Below are 12,405 nucleotides of genomic sequence, written 5' to 3' on the forward strand. Positions count from 1 at the left end.
TTTAGTTTCCTTTTAGTGAGCTACATTCCAAAATAAAACCATTGTCCAAATCTCTGACAAATTGTTCAAATCCTTGGCTCTCTTATATATAGATCTAATAACTTCTGGATCATCTTTGTAGACTCATAGTTGATGTTTTCCATCGCAATGTTGCCGTCTATTGGAGCCACAATTGCCTCAAATAGCCATCACTTTGTCATCATGCCAACATCCTTGGCATCTCAAGCCTTCCCAAATAAACTATGTGTTGATGTTTTATAGAGTCAACTAGTAAATTTATCATCGAGCGTATTGTTTAGATAGCTTGGCTCTCTAGGACTCAAGAACTATACTACTTTAGGCAACATTCCCTACATCCAGTGATGATGTTCAATCATGTTCCTAAGCTCAAGTGGCTGAAGTTTGTAGTAGGGGTCATAAGTGAATGTCAGAGTGTTGCTTATAATCCTTGGGGGGGGGGGGCAAGGTTGAAAGCTCTAGTTTGGTTTTAGTGAATTGATGAAACCCTAAGTGCTAACCTAGTTTATCAAGTGATCATGACATAGGTAGCACACTTCAAGTAGAAGAAGCTAATGAAGATCATAGCATGACAATGGTGATGGCATGGCGATGATCAAGGGCTTAAACTTGAAATGAAGAAAGAGAAAAACAAAAAGCTCAAGGCAAAGGTATAAACCATAGGAGCTATTTTGTTTTAGTGATCAAGACACTTAGAGAGTGTGATCACATTTAGGTTTGATAGCCGTACTATTAAGAGGGGTGAAACTCATATCGGAATGCGGTTATCAAAGTGCCACTAGATGCTCTAACTCATTGCATATGCATTTAGGATCTAGTGGAGTGCTAACACCCTTGATAATATTTGTGAAAATATGCTAACACATGTGCACAAGGTGTGTGCAGGGTTGAGATCGGCGATTTTGGGAAAATGAAATGCCTATTTTCTATTGCGTCGGATGCAAATTCTTGGTGGTTGGCACATTAGAGCAAGGGTGGAGAAGATAGAAGTGAGAACAGAGCTGATGCCAGCGTTGGTCCAGTGACCAGACGCTGGATCCAGAAGCACCGGACGCTGACTGCCTGTGTCCGGTCACATTGACTGTCGGGACAGTGGCTTGGGTTTACCACCGGACGCTGGCTGTGTCTGGTCAAGGAAAACCAGGTTTCGACCCTTACTGTACTCGACCGGACGCTGAGGTTCCAGCGTCCGGTTAGTTTTAACCGGACACGTCTGGTCGAGGTCGGTACCTTACTGGAAATGACCGAACGCTGGGGGTTTAGTGTCCGGTCAGTTGAAGCTGCTGCGTCCGGTCAGCGTCATAGCCGTTGGAATCTGACAAACAGCGTTTGAAGGTGATGACACGTGGCGTCCATCTATGGACCGGACGCTGAGTCCAGGGTCCGGTCAAGTGGACCGGAGCATCCGGTCAGAGCGCAGAGTACCCAGTGAAGGGGTACAATGGCTCTATTTCATGGGGGCTTCTATTTAAGCCCCATGGCCAGCTATGGCTCATATCTTTGGCCATTTTCATTGACATAGCAACCTTGTGAGCTAAGCCAAAGGACTCCCACTCATCTACATCATTGATTCATCATCATAGTGAGATTGGGAGTGATCCAAGTGCATTGCTTGAGTGATTGCATCTAGAGGCACTTAGTGATCGTGTTTCGCTACGGATTTCGCTTATTACTCTTGGTGGTTGCCGCCACCTAGATGGCTTGGAGCAGCGAGGATTGTCGAGCGAAGGTGGTGATTGTCTTCGGCTCCGATCATGGTGATTGTGAGGGGTTCTTGACCTTTCCCCGGTGAAGCGCCAAAAGGTACTCTAGTGGATTGCTCGTGGCTTATGTGATCCTCATCTTGTGTTGGTTGTGTGGCACCCTATTGAGGGTTTAGCGTGTGAAGCCAATTAGCGCGTGAACCTCCAAGTGAGTGAATCGCCACAACGAGGACTAGCTTGCCGGCAAGCAAGTGAACCTCGGTAAAAAATCATTGTGTTCATCATTGATTCCGAGGTGATTGGTCATCATTGTTATTCATCTTCGTGATTGATTGGTTCATTCATCTACACGGTGGTATAACTCTCTTGATCACTCTCTTTACTTTACCACAAACTAGTTGACAAGCTCTTTAGTGTAGCTAGTTGTGAGAGCTTGCATGCTTGGTTGGTGTGGCTCTTTAGTTAGCCTTTGAGAGCACACTAACATAGGGTAGTGTCATTACTCTTGTGTGAATTGACACTATCTAAACTAGAATTGTGGTAGGTGGCTTGCATTTTGAGTAGGCTAGCGCAACACTCGCTTCGCCTCATAATTGTCTAACCATTTGGTTAAGTGTTGTTGTAGAAATTTTTATTAGGCTATTCACCCCCCTCTAGCCATTAGGACCTTTCAAAGGTTACAAAAAGATGAAAGGGGTACTTCACGTCATCTAGTGCTAGAATCTTCGGTCATCCTTATCCACTTAGTACTGTCGCGTTCCATCACTTGTACTTGGGGTGGAGGATAGGCATGGTATATATGGCTCCCCATATCATACGTCTGTCACTAGGTCATGGGGATAGTGCCACACAATGGTGGGTAAGGCTTGTTCACATCTCTTGTGTTGTATTGGGGCTCAACTATTAGGGGCATGCTGCTCCTAGTGGTATGCGTGTCGGCGCACCTACTTTTGTCCGCATCACACAGTGGGGCAACTATTTGTATGAGGGGCGTTGATGACCCTTATGGTAGATGGAAAACCTCGACTGAGTTCCTCTTGCACCACTCAGGTGGGGTCCTCAGAGGAGCCCTAGATTGGCACAAAACCAAGTACACTAGTTGGGAGGTCTCCTAATTGGCGTGAGGTCGGGAGTTGAGCAATGCATTCCTAGCTGCCAGGTGGGCCCCGTGGTCCGGGTTGTTTCCATTTCACCTCATCCAAGAGCCAGCCTACACCTGAGTTCTCACATGGGCTAGACATAGAGTCCGGGACTTAGTCATTAGCATGGCCATATTTACTAGGGCGATGAGGATACTCTTAGTATAGGTAATCATCACTATGGCACCATCATTGGTGATCTATTGATTTTAGGCCTATTACCCATGCAACTCAAATGCACGGTTGTTGGCCATGATGTGACAACATTTATTTGCTCTTGTGACTAGCTTATTGCAAAGAAAAAGATTGAATGATATCCATTGCGCTGCCCACGAGCTTCTCATGCATAGCCATCATGGAATCAATGGACCATGAAAGCCAATATGTTTTTATGGTTTGGTCATGGTATGGGTCACTAGAACCTGTTCCTCCCTAAAGTCACTATGAAGAAAGCCATCATATTTGAGCCACAACATTAGAACCGACACATTTTTCTTAGTTGTTTCCCCTTCCTCAACGCCAATGGTGATGCAAAACTTTTCAGCCAAGAACACAAAGACAAATAAATGTTGGTGTTTTGTCACTAGAAGATAGATCATGGCGTGATGTATGCGAGATAAAGCTCTGGATAGTAGCACAAGAGATGTGATGTTTATAATGCTTCAAACCCTACTAAGAAGGTAATGCCTTACGTCTTGTGTTTGTAAATTGTATTGATTATGCTACTTTGTGCGCCACATTTAGGACCATGCTATCAACTACTCCCTCCTCCTCTGAATAAACTAACGTCAAATTAAACTTTTAAAATTTGATTCGATCAAATTTTTAAAGGAAAACACTATGATTTATGGCACAAAATTAGTACAATTAGATACGAGATGAGATAAATTTATACTATACTTTTTTGGTCTCATAGATGGTCACTACTACACTCAGACCTTTCACAACCACGTTGTAACCACCATCGCAGTCCAATTTCCGCCTTGGCAGTAAGCTACCGGTAGTGATAGTCATAGCCATCACCGTCGGTATCTGAGACCGACTGGGGTGCACACTACACTACCATATTGGCTTATCATCCATCCGTGATAAGGTCCTTCCTTCCATTACATTGGAGCACAACCCACCCATGTGGGTATGCACTGACACCGCCGCATGGCTTATGATCTATCCGTGATCAGATCCTTATTCCGTTGCATTAGAGCATGACCCGCCTGTGTCGAGGCGAACATCACCGTCACTCCAGCGTATGAACCGTCTGGTCATAGGACATGATCACCATTGTGTTACAATATGATCCACTCATGATGATCCTTTAGTCAATGTCGGGTTACTAAACGATGCGGCAATGATACACTATTGACCCCTGCCGCATTAGACGAATAGCGGCAGTGATGGCCGTCTGCTTCACCAACGACGAGTGGTACGGCGGTGATGACAAAACAACCAACAACCCTTACATCCGACGGTGATAGGATTGCGTCCAGTTTTCACAATGTATTTACTAATTCAGCCGGGCCTTAGTAACTTACTGAACACACACCATACAGATATAATCATTACACATCATTCATCATGTCCACAATGAAGAGTACTTTTTATAATAACAAGCGACACTAGCATAACAACTGTGTCAACTCAAGAATTAACACAAGCGGTACATAGATAGGAGAATAAAGGTTTTGCTCCCTATGGACTTACATAATGAAAACGAGGTAGATGTGCTCCGCTCCTTCAGATTGGCACTCCTGCTTGCAAGGCAAAGCTTCCATCAACTTGGTAGCTAGTGCACCATGGAACCCCTCTTCTTCCTTCTTTAGCCATTGCAAGAAAATTGTTCAGAAGCACTCAGATTCCACAACCTGCACAAAGCAGCAGCATTAATAATATTCAACATACAAGTGCTTTAGTTACCAAGGCAAAATTGGACTGTATATAGAATCAAAACTACTCCCTACCTGAAGAAAGAACAACATATGCAACTTTATTGCTCTCCTACTGACTCCATGAACAATGGAACATAAGGAAGATAGTGAGGTCCCTCTAGACGTAGCCTCCAGGTTGGTCTAGGATACCACATGACCTAGGTAGGGAGGACAAGAACTTTTCTAAGGTTCATTTCATATACAATCAGTGTTCTATCCTCGCCAACAAGGAAAATCTTATTCCATTCTAGGTGAACTGCAATCACTCTATAGTCCACATCGCAAACATCATAACCAAATTGAATATTATCCCATCCAAATATCTCCAGCGTGGTCACTGTATGCTTCAATGTCCAGTTTTTAGTACCATAGTCTTCTAGGATCCAGAATGAAAGCTGATACTTCTTGAACGTACTAGCAGTACATAAACACACCTTACCCTGAGCTTCATGGATGGAGATTACTTCACCACGTGGCCTATGAATTTTCCTCCATGTCTTTCCCTGCATATCAATAGCAACTATCTAGGACAACTCCAACCAGTGCATAGAACCATTAAGGAACACACTTGTTGAATATGTGCATACAACACCCTCGCCCCATTCAGATTCCTTAAACATCCATGCTGCACTCTTAGATTAGTAGATGCTCACACCTACGGACTCACCAGCCCTCTTCTTCCCATATTCAATCATATGGAAGTGCGAGGAGACTGTTAGATCAAACCCCAAGCGAGCTAAACCAAAAGAACGATTGTTATCTGGTAGTAACCACCATTTGTTAGTCACCGGATTGCAGACAATATAGCAAAACCCAACGCACCAGCAAAGGATGAGCCAGCGGTAGCAATATGAGATCACAACATCCTGAATAGGGAAGGGCAAGAAGGTCAAGAAGGGGTATTCACCATTGATGCTGGTGAAGTTTCATTTGCCTTTCTAGCTGCGATAGAAGAATCCGACGATAATCTAGGACAGCTCCTTACGGTACTCGGATTCGGAGATGAGGCGGTTCCAGGAGTGACAGACACACTTGCAGCTACACAAGAAGTGGGCGGTGAGGTGTTGGAGGATGAGGATAAAGACATGATCTATGAGGATGGCCACTTTGTTCCTCTTGTTGGGGGCCTTCTCCTCCATGTTGAGTTCTTGACTAGGATCTGGTGGAGCAGGCCCAACGATGGAAGTGGTGGCGTTGTCACCTGAATCAAAGAAGGAGCACCTGTGGATATTAGAGCGTTAGCTCCTTAGTCAACAGATGGAAGCTTGCTTCGTACTCAGATGAGTGAAGAGGGGAAAATCCAAGAAAGATGGAGGGAAGTGCGAAAGCATTACCATTGCCTTTGGATCTTGCAGGATTGAGCTAGAGCATCCACGACGGTGATGAGTACCAGCCTGGTCACTGGTGGATCTATGTGGCCCTTTGCCAGTGATGCGGACCAGCATGGGGTACTAGCTTGTCGGTGGTGAGTGGTGGCTTACACCCCGCTGAGTAGGTGCAGTCGCGTAGTTTAGCACTGGGAGCAAGGAGCGGTGATGAGGAACAAAAGCTATGGGTGAGGACAAAGTCATAGGGTAGGAAGCGTGCTTTGTAAGCAACCGTTTCAGATGCAGGAATGGAAATTGTGCACAACTTTGTAAAAACACGCAAGACTTCACGCGCGGGCTTGGAAATTGACAAAAGTGTTACCATCCAGACCGTATGTATGCAGGCGGTGGTGAAGGCTACCGACGATGGTGAATGGGTCCTATGCAGATGTTCTAGGAGCCACCGCACCACTGTCGCCTCGGACGGCGGCGATTGTTGTCTAGTTGAGGGCGTCAATCGTTCTACCCTATTGTAAACCGTCACTCGTTCTACCTGATTGTAACTAGAAAAATGTTAGATTAAGTACGAAATAAACTAGAACTGAGTCCAACATTCAACAGTAAATCTTGAGATTTCATTAATATCTTATACCCTACATACAATCTACGGGTCTAGGAAATATGGCATTACAACGATCCTTATAACTTGCTTTGCTTTGGATAAGGGTCATTTGCATCTATCTCCTTAATACGTTCAATCAATGATTGATCTAGATGCAACAAAATTTTCCATTTGCATCTATCTCCTTAACCCATACCCGACTAAATAGGTGAATGGAGATGGGGAACAGCCTCGCAAAACTTCCTCTAACATCCCCCAAGGAGCAGTGGGAGGAAGAGGAGAAGCAGAGCAATGAGGATATCTATTCCCACATCTAGATTGCATTCGTGAGCCAGAACTGCTCTGGCTCACTAATGCAATCCAGATGATGCTCGGGCCCTTGCTCCAGTGAAAGCTCTGGAAGATCCACTAGCGCCAGGGCCCTTGCTCCAATGAAAGGTCTCCATGGTTTTGGCTCTGCATGCTCTAACTGTGAATGACAATTAGTAGCAGGACTGTACCATGGAGGCATTCTCCCTACCTTTGCGAAACATCCTCTAACACCTAGGACGTGCGGACATAGCCACGCCTAGGTGATGGTGGAAGCTGATCTTGAAGGCCTTCTCCTAGCGGTGCTAGAGTAGATGAAGGTCTAGGGTAGCCATGGCGATGAGCGACTAGAAGCAACTAAAGGGTTTCTCTGGTTTGTCCGATGGTAAGGGAGGAAGAAGGTTGGGATTGGAGCGCACTTAAGAAGCTCACCTTACCTTTGCTTAAATAGCCCCACCTCAAGATGTGAGCAGGGAAGGAACTGTCAAGATCCATGACTTGCATGGTCACCCACGTGAAGATGACGGGAATTGGAAAACGAGGCAGTTTACATTTACTTGCACATTTCATACTCATCTACTAAAGGCCACTCTCAGTGGGACTTTCATTTTCATTAAATTGGCCACATCTCCCATGCGATCTTTATGGAGCACGCTTCTCCCGTAACTTAAGATGACTTAATAGACTATATGTACAATGGTTGTCCTTTTAAGTTGTCTCATAGTAACTAACAATTCCTTAATTAATGCATATAATAAAAATAGGAATGTGAGTTGCGGGCTTGGAAATTGACATGAAAGTGTTACCATCCACACCATCTGCAGGCGACAATGAAGGCTACATGCGGTGGTGAATGGGTCCTTCGAAGATGTTAGCACCTAATAACGATGACCATGTCATACGGTGTCATACGTGTCAAAGGCGCACAAATGGTACATCCATCACGTCCGCGGCTGTGGGCTAAAAGTAGACGACAAGGTCCTCTTGATCGTGAAAGGACAACCATGGCAGGAACCTCGGCTCCAGCTCATGCAGGCCCCCACATCGAAGATGCTGCTCCACTGTCGCCCCTGTGCGGATGGCGGTGACTGCTGCCTGGTTGAGGGCTTCAAAGCATAGTCTATTTTCCGCCAACAATTGGGCGGTGATGCGGGCATTATTGTTGGCATCCCAACAAAGGAGGATCACCTCCGTCGTCTGCCAGGCTAGGTCATCGTTGGCCCAACGCAACTCTACTGCCTTGGCCTGTGCGGCGTTGAGCTACTCCTCGACGGCTGAAAAAGGTGACAAGAAAACCCTACAATTGAACACACGACGTTGCATCGCATGAAGTGAAAGAGCAAGATTGTGCCCAATATGACTTACCAGTGAGCCACACCTGGGCCTTGGCGGCCGCATCCTCCGCCATGGTCGTTTCATGCTCTGACGCGACAAGCATCATGTGCACATTGTCGAGGCAAAGCTGTAGTGGTTGGTCATTCTGCACACGGATTCAATGAGAGGTTGGCCTTGCCAGTCACATCATGGCTTAATGGTGCCCACCCGCGAGCAGTCGTGTGTCGCTGAACATGGGTGCATAAATTGAAATGGTATGGAAAAGATGGGAATGCATAAGGCTTACTTGGTTCGTGCCACTGCATGGGCAACCGCCGCTTCGCCTTTCCTCCAATCGCTTCACCTGCCTTAGGTGTCTATCACGGTTATAAATATGCTAGAGTGGTACGGTGAGGGAGGCATTCGCTTCTGGTCGCCTGCTCCACCACTTGCTCGTTCTCGTTCTTGTGCGCTTGCAACCTCTTCTCTGCCCACCAAGATGGATCATGGCAAGCGTCCTCGAGAGGAGTCATCGGAGGCCGAAGGGCCGCCACCATGTCTCTGAGCCTACTTGCACGGGCACGGGGTGTTTTGAGATTACGATTGACCTGCGCTGATCGATGACGTTTCTTGGGCCATTTCCCACGCCGCATCCGGAGGGGCAACCAGCGCCCCCCCGTGCCGTGACCCCACCGATGGTGGGGTTGAGTTCGTCCTCCTCCTCATCGTCCTCCTCGAATGACCGGTGGGAGTTCTGTGAGCTCGTCCCCACGGCGGACAAGGCCCGCCAGTGCTACTCCGATGCCACCTGCGAGGTGGGTCGGCTGGAGCACTGCCTCGACACTGTCGGGGTGGCGCTCACTGCCTCAGAGAACGAGATTACCGCTGCATAGGCAGCGACCACCGATGCCTAGGCCCGTATCATGGGTGAGGGTTCTCTCTGTCTTGTCATCCTATCAGACATCCGCAGCTTCTGATCTTCTCGTCGTCTTGTTGCTTGTACTGGAGGAGCAGCTGGTGGCCTCTCGCCATGAGATGGAGGAAGCCCTCCTCTAGGAGTTTCTCCTGATGGAGGACCATGAGTGGGCTGTGGTAGCAGGAATTCAATAGGGAGCCAGCATCGCACTCACTGCCAAGCAGCTCCGCACTGGCCAGGACTTCTGCTGGGTGGAGCCCGGGTTCCCGGGCCACACGGGGTAGGTGGAGCGGGCCGAGCTGGTCGGTGACTTCACCGTTGCTGCCGCCATCATGGCCACCATGAATGTGGAGGACATCCTCCGCGGTGGTGGCCAAGGGCCTTAGGTTGTACCTAGGGCATTTTTATAAAGAAATCTTCTCAACTCATGTTTCTTGATTTCTTTTCTTTTGTGCACCACCATCTTGCCATGCTTGCTGATGATCTGATCGTTCAAATGCCGTAGTCACGCAACATTGCCTGGGGATTGACCCACAAGGCTTAGCCTAGTGCAACTCTATTTTTGTGACCAAAGTGTCGTAGGACAGATCCGGTGGCATCGTGCCCTCCGTCGACCTATTTTCTTTAGGTCGACCTGCCCGAGGGGAATGGCCTAAAGTCTAGGTATGACTCCATGGAATAGAGCATTGGATGGCCGCATCGCCGCTCACGATGTCCCATTGCGTCATAGGTCTCGGCATAGAGGAGGTTGAGATTGCTCCTGCCATCCATGAGGACACGAGACAGGCGGGTCTTTCCAATGATTGGGTCGATGACAAGGGGAAAACGTCATAGCTATGGAATGTGGTTAGGGTGATCCTTTCTGTCAAAAGTGATCATAGTCTTCGACCATTTTAGGAAAGCTAGAACAACATCGCCCAGGGTGGCCGCGTTGACCTCCCTGTCCATGAGCTTTTGCCAGCGTTTGGGCTCATGCGCCGCTGACCCACCAATGATCATGAGGCACCCTTTTGGGTCAAGATACACATCCCTCTTTCTCTCATCGTCGGTGGATCCAAACAACGCGCCCGAGCCGGTGGCCTTGTAGTCGCCCTTGAAATAATGTTTGATGAGGTCGCACACTTCAAGTGTGTGTTTGACCGGGTAACCATGGTTGCGGCACGACAACTTGACTATCTTGTCAAAGCTGACATGGTTGAGCTTGCTAGTCTTCTACTTGTGCGGTGCTTGTGGACCCTGTCGACCACCACGACAAACTCACTATCGCGATGCCTTCAGCTATCCTTCTTGCCTTTCCCTCGCCGATTGCGGTCCTTAGCCTCGTTCGTAGTTTGCTGCGTCTATGGTTTAGCATTTATATTTTCTAACATCTTGTCATGAGCATGCAACTTCTTATTTATGCTATCAGTCATTCTACCATTGCTATAAACAAGATCTTTAAGGAAAGCATAACTATTATTACCTTGATTATTCATGCGAGAAGAATAATAATTGTTACCTCCCTGGTTATTGGAGCGCTGATTTTGTCCTTGATGTTGTAGTGGATGAAACCCATTGTCAGTGTTGACGAAGTTGAGGTCCTCTTGGGTTTTGGGATAGGAATTTCCCGAATGTCCAACATCTCCATAGACTTCACAAGTCATGTGGGATTCCATGGCTTTGAGTGTCTCTTGGGCACTCACCTTCTCATAATGTTCTACTCGCTTTGCGAGCAGATCCATCTTAGCTGCAAGCATGTCAATTTCTTCAACTGAATGCATACCTCGTTGCTCCATCCTTGGTTGGAAACCATCTACTCGATCAGTGTCTTGGAATCTACAACACTTAACGAAAAGAATGCTCCACTAGTAGCAGCATCTAAATGGCTCCTATCTAACGACACTAATCCATGGTAGAAGTTCTGGATCAAAAGCCAGTCTTCCATGCCATGGGGTGGGCATGCAGAGACGTACTCTTGCATTCATTCCCAAGCTTCGGGAATCGACTCATCTGCTAGTTGTTGAAAACTAGAGATCTTATTGCGAAGAGCATTAGTCTTCCCCACAGAGAAAAACTTGACTAGGAAAGCATTGGAACACTTGTCTCATGTATCTACAATGTTGCAGTTGGAGTAAAACCATTGCTTAGCCTTTCCTAACAAAGAGAAGGGGAAAAGGCAAAGACATATAGCCTCTTGGTTCACTCCCTTAATGGTGAATGTGCTATAAATCTCCACAAAGTGTTGGAGGTGAGCATTTGCATCCTCGTGGGCTTTCCCACAAAACGGACTAGCCTGAACCATCGTAATTAACACTGGCTTAAGCTCAAAGTTAGCATCCCCATTGATAACATTGGATCTGGTGGCTACATTAGCAGCTGAGGGTGCAGAAAAATCATGAATGGACTTGTCGCCCATGATCATGTAAGGTAATGATAGGGTATGAGAAAAAAAAGATAAACTACTTAGGATAACTAAAAGACTAGTTAGTAAAACTAGCAATATAAATCTAAGGCCAATTGCCTTCCCCGGCAACGACGCCAGAAATGCTTGTTGACACTTCTTAACAACTATTGGAGGAATTCCGCAAGCGCACAGAACTATGCGTAGCACTTCGCTCAGTGAGTACCGAGTGTCGAATTTATATTTTTCCCACAGGAAGACGAAAGGCTAGAATTCATATTTACTATCAGGATTGCTAAGGTAAAGCCTAAGTGTATCCTAGGTAGGTAAACGATATGAGTGGGTTGTGTGTAAACTAGCCGCTAAACTACTAAACAAGCTACACTCTAGAGATAGCTAGGTGGGAGAGCGAGCGATTTATCTTTCAAGTAACTAAGGGTAAACAAATGACTAGAAGAAATGCGCTAGTACTTCGGGGCACAACCCGCCTACCAACTAGGAGAGTTAAATAGACAAGGTCTACCACGAGCCCTATGATTTAATAACTAGACCTATCGTGGTGGAATACAGAGGATGGACAAGGCAGTCACCACTTGCCACCTACCACAATCTATCTGGAGGCCTAGCCGTATCCATAGGTAATCTATAGCCTAAACACCACGCTTAATCTATAAACTTACTACTTCGATCCGAGCTCCGATAAAATGAGATCAAAGCACCCTAACCAGACAGTGGAATCGGTACTAATGAATAGCTACTAATTAAGAGATAA

General features: G+C 46.6%; 1 protein-coding gene and 1 non-coding gene across 2 annotated transcripts in view; one reads left to right on the top strand and one right to left on the bottom strand.

Moving 5' to 3' along the window:
• LOC136456236 (zinc finger CCCH domain-containing protein 8-like) overlaps nucleotides 1–12,405 on the bottom strand; it is a 290,584-nt gene that overhangs the window by 63,173 nt on the left and 215,006 nt on the right. The gene's annotated exons all lie outside the window — the stretch shown is intronic.
• On the top strand, nucleotides 11,176–11,284 carry LOC136462042 (small nucleolar RNA R71). The gene has a single exon (XR_010760569.1). It is a non-coding gene; the product is annotated as a small nucleolar RNA R71 (small nucleolar RNA).

Source organism: Miscanthus floridulus, chromosome 6 (genome assembly GCF_019320115.1).
Source record: "Miscanthus floridulus cultivar M001 chromosome 6, ASM1932011v1, whole genome shotgun sequence".
In the NCBI taxonomy this organism is placed as follows: Eukaryota; Viridiplantae; Streptophyta; class Magnoliopsida; order Poales; family Poaceae; genus Miscanthus; species Miscanthus floridulus.